Source organism: Acomys russatus, chromosome 2 (genome assembly GCF_903995435.1).
Source record: "Acomys russatus chromosome 2, mAcoRus1.1, whole genome shotgun sequence".
In the NCBI taxonomy this organism is placed as follows: Eukaryota; Metazoa; Chordata; class Mammalia; order Rodentia; family Muridae; genus Acomys; species Acomys russatus.
Genome location: NC_067138.1, coordinates 11957726 through 11962938, shown reverse-complemented (window position 1 = coordinate 11962938; position 5213 = coordinate 11957726). Strand labels below are relative to the sequence as shown.

Genomic DNA, 5213 nt, shown 5'->3' with positions numbered 1-5213 from the left:
TTATTAAAAATAACTTTAACATGGCAAGGCTGGCCACTCATAACCAGGTACTCCTGTCATTCTTGAGTCCTTATCTCCAATGTTCAAGGCGCTCCACTTCTCTTTCTGTCCTATGTGTCCACCATTATATTTGCACATTGTGGTGGCTCCTGCTGCAGATTGACCATGCAGTTGACAAGCCTCTGGGTGACATCCATTGTTCATGATGCATGGTATGGAAACAAGCTGGTGCCTAGGGGCCTCCTGTACTATGTGCCAGGTGGGCAGGTCTGTGAGTAACATGGCAGTCTGCAGGTCTCTGTCTGCATTGTGGTGTCCAGGGCTCTGTGGGTCTATGGCATGCCTGTGACGTGGGACAGAGGCGATGTCTGTGGGAATCTTTTCCCAACCACGCTGAATGGCATGGAAAAACACAGATCTTTGTCTATCTTTCTCCTCCCTCACTGCACTGACTGATTTTGATTTAATTTGATTTGACTTTTATGTGCCCTAGACATAAAACAGCTTTGACCACCAAGCCAGGCATCAAGCTAGGATAAACAAAGGACTGTCATTTGCTCTGCTCCTGACTGATATAAGAGCAAAGCCATCAAAAACAAGGTGTCTCTTTGCCTGTTGCCAGGGAGCTATAGCATGGGAAATTTAAGATGTGCTTCGTGTGATAGAACCTGTCTCAGGCAATACAGTGCAAAACAATAGTCCAATATAATAGAATGAAATTTTTATCCAGGCTAAAACAAAATTAGAGGAAAGCAGTGGGAAGACATGTAGCAGGAACAAAGTTATTAGAGAAGCGCAGGACTGAAAGCTTATTAAATCACAGGGCTACTCAGAGGTCACATTGAAACACCAACGAGGAGGAGGATGTAAACTCAATGTACACTTGCAGCCTACAACTAGATGAGTACCAAAAGGCTACTGGCCTCCAAGCAGGATGTTCCTCTGATAACAGTTAGGAATATTCAGAGAATACAAGCAGCGGGAGCATCTTTATCACCCTGCATTTGTTCATTCCCTCTAATTCATTCTATGGAGGCTAAATGCTTCATTACATACCAAACATGGGAAGTCAAGAGATAGGAGAAGTGTAGTGTCCAAAGTGCACATGCTACAGTGAAGGGACGGTAAGAGAGAGCGCTGTTGACAGCTGACTGCAAACATAAACACGTAAAAGGAGTAGATTCTGTTCCCCTCAAGCAAGGCCTTGATCCAAACTACTGCTCTTCAGCTCAGCTGAGCAAAGAAAAATACAATGTAATGACAACAAACACTTGTAGTGCGTAGTTGTGTACAAAAGCTTCTTGTTTAGAAAAAAAAAAAAACCGCTGCCAGGTGAATGGGTCAAATTCCACTGTTACCACAACTTATATAAACAGAGATAAAGATAAAGACATAGAGACATATAGAGTTAGACAGATGTTAGAAGATAGATGACAGATAGATAGATAGATAGATAGATAGATAGATAGATAGATAGATAGACAGATAGATGATAGATAGATTAGATAGATCTATGTATGTTCCTATAGATAAGATGATATAGATGGAGATAATATGTTATAGATAGACTGATACATGAAGGATAAGTTGTTTTTAACTAATACATTTATTTTAATTAATACACCAATTCAAACATGATTTGTTCTTGTTGATCTTCTTGCCCACTCCTCTTTCCCCACCCCCTGATCCTTCCCTGCTATTTCCTCTCCCACCCCTGATATGTCCTGTTTTGCTTCAATGTTGCATGTATTTATTACCCTCTGTTTCTTTCAATCCCCCTCTGAAGTTCTTCTTTTCCCCTCTCATGATTCCTTATTGAATTTCATGACCCATACACATACACACAGTGTTATCTCAGTCTTGAGATGAATTAGAGCCAGTTCCTCAGTGGCCACCAGTTTACTAGAGAGCATAAGTCAGCAGAAGACTACAACACAAGGCTTAGCTGGTGCCAGTGCTTCCATTCTTCCAGTTATGAGGTCTCTTCCTTCTGTGTTTACCCTGCACTGTGGGGGAATAGGTGTCATCTGTTCTTTAAGAGACACCAAAAGCTTGCTTTCAAACATTTCCCTGCAGACCATCTCCAGGACCAGAACACCCTGCTTGACAGCCATTCCTTTAAGTTCTGGCAGTGTCCACAGGGCTCATGGGTAAAATGTAAAATGACACCACCCATGAGTCTATTCCCTCAACACAGGGTCTCTGGGATAAGATGTCCACAACTGCTTAAATGTGAAATATGAATATAAGAAAAGGGCCCACTGTGATTTTGGGGCTAAAGCAATACATATCAAAATATTTTGTGGTTGATTTTGCAGTGCTGGAGAATGGATCCATGGCCTTGAGTATTCTGAATAACAGCATCCTTTGACCTCAACTATTTTCTTCATTGAAAACTTTTTAAACCATGTAAACCTCAGGGTTCTTGAAAGTAGCAGATTTTATAGAATGAATTGCACACGTGTGTGTGTGTGTGTGTGTGTGTGTGTGTGTGTGTGTGTGTGTGTGTGTGTGTGTAATTTATTGGAATGACTTATAGACTAGACTGTGGTCCAGGTAATCCAGCAATGACTGGCTATAAATGAAGTACAGGAATCAAAAAGTTGCTCAGTCCACAAGGCTAGATGTCCCAACTGGTCTTCCATAGATGCTGGAATCCCAAAGAAGTAGGTTCCAATATCAGGGAAAGGAGTAAACTTGCTAGCAAGGTGAGAATAAAAAGGCAAAGGGCAAAATCTTTCTTTTTCTATGTCCTTATAAAGGCTTCCAGCGGAAGATGTGGCCCAGATTAAAGATGTGTTTTCCCACCTCAAGATAAGATCTGGACCAAAGGGCTGTGTCTTTCTGCCTCAGAGGTCTAACTAAAAGTAGATCCACTTGTTAATCCCAAGAGTAAAGCCCACCAACCTAATTTTTTTGGTCAAACTAAGCAAGCTGTATTTTCTGTCAGACCTGGCTATCTTCCTAAAGTGGGTTTAAGAAAATAGCATTAAACATAGAAGAAAGTGGGGCTTATATAGCCCCAAACTGAAAGGCTGGGGCTGGGGGGACATTCCAAGGGATTTTGGTTACATGAAAACTTGGAAGAACTCCTCAAAATTATTTTGCAAAACATCCTATCTTATTGAGGTGGAGGTCAGTATATAGAGTGTGGAACATGTCAAATTTAAAATTTATATATACAGGTCAAGACATTGCCAAATTTAAGATTTACAGAAAACAAAAGTAAACTTATTTTGACCTTTAACAAGATGGCTTCTTATCTTAAAATGGTGTCAGACTGGTCCATCCCACCCCTTCAAACCACGCTAAAAAGGAAAAAAGAAAAAATCTCTCAGACATGCCCTTCATTGTGGACTGTAATTCATTCCAGGTATAGCCACGTTGTAGCCATCACACCCCACAACACAATTACTTTAAATTTTAAGATAAATAATTCATTCATAAGTATAATCACCTGTAGATCACCAATGTTAAAATAAAATTTCAAAAAAGCCCCGATATAGCTGGGACTTTCTGAAAAGAAAAATCAGAATCCAGTATTATAAAGAAAAATGAATTGATAAATTCAAATCTATTCTCAGTAGTAAAATACCAAAAATTATTTTCACTAAGATTAAAAAATTCATCAGGGTTCCAGGCCTGGTGGAATATATGCATAAAGAGCAGTACATCCCAGCAGTGTTTCAAATCCCAGCTTAATATTCAATGAATACCAGAGAATCAACAGGATTTTCTGCATCGCTCTCCCTGAAGACAACCACGAAGAGTAAGCAAGAGACGGGCATGAATCAAACCAATGAATGCCTGGACTGGGTTCTGCAATACCAACAGGGCTTTTAAAAATGTCAAAAGAAACATATACTTTAATAAAAATACATAAAAACTGTGCTGAAAAATTAATGTAGTACACCATGTGCAAATAAACCCCATATGAATAGAAAATTGAGATTAACTTCAAGCATCAGTAGACTTCGGGTGGTAAGCCACTATGAAAATTTCCTCCCTTTTCAAATACAAATAGAAGTCTTTTGAGATAATACATAATGGAGGTTAAAATTTTAACTCTAGCAATTTGCAGACAATAGGCTATATGTTTATTTGATTATTTACATTTTTTCCTCATGAGCCCCTGTCTTCTGGTAAGAGTTAGCACATTTAAATGAATGTATAGCCTTGCCTAACATAGTCTGATTTGATAATTTAATAACTTCTTCAGGCAATAATCGGCCTGGTAGCAGAGCTAAAGATGTAATTTGATGTCTGGGTGAGGAGAGAAGAGTGTGAAACAGACAGACCCAGTGAATTTGAGCATGCTACTCCAATCTTCTGGCCTCCTGTTCATGTGGTTGATGACTGTCTTGTGATCGTGCCTAGAATCTGAGGTCTCTCTTCTCTGTCCTCTAAGAAGAAGAGGTTCTCTCCTCCTTCTCTTCTTTTCTTTCTGTCCATTCTATTTTTCCCTACCTTTATGCCTGCCCAAAATTAGTCATATTCTATACAACCTGGTCCTCCATGCCTACAAACCTTTGAGTGCTCTTCTGCCCTATGACACTAGCAGTAGATACTGTAGCAGACTGGAGGATACAAAAGTTCTGAGGAGAGCCAATCCTCTAGGCCTTTGACTCTTTAACAACACTGTAGCATGAATAAAATGGAACCAAAATAGGTGAACAGGCTTTGTGCAGAACCCCAAAATGGAAAAAAGTGTTGGATCCCAAATTATTTATTTTTTCACAACTAAGATTATGAATTTATCATCCTCTATCGAGAAAGGGAAATGGTGGCATACATCTAAGCAATGTCAACCTTTCTGTCATCATCCCAGGCTTGGAAGAGGCATGGCCTTTGCTACCATTTCATGGCTTTGTTCTCATGAGTAGAAGGGTTACCTCTCAGCTATGGGACCCTCCAGCTACAGTAACTGATGTGTTAAAGGTAGAAAATGAAGAGGCTGGAAAACCATCATAGTCCAGTTTTCTAAAAAATATATTTTATTAATTTATTCATATTACATCTCAATTGTTATCCAGTCCCTTGTATCCTCCCATTCCTCCGTCCCTCCAATTTTCCCCTTACCATACTCCAGTTTTCATGGTACTTTTATTTTTGCTTTAATCTTCTTCTTCATGTCAGAAGTGATATAATATGTTATTCTCTTTCTCTTCATCATTCTTTGCAATAAATTTTCCTCCACCCTCAGGCAGGAGACT

The 5213-nt window shown here is 39.5% G+C and overlaps 1 non-coding gene across 1 annotated transcript; it reads right to left on the bottom strand.

The window, feature by feature from the left end:
• Nucleotides 1-480: 480 nt before the first annotated feature.
• LOC127207637 (small nucleolar RNA SNORA48) lies at nt 481-628 on the bottom strand. The gene has a single exon (XR_007832944.1). It is a non-coding gene; the product is annotated as a small nucleolar RNA SNORA48 (small nucleolar RNA).
• Between the last annotated feature and the right edge of the window lie 4585 nt (nt 629-5213).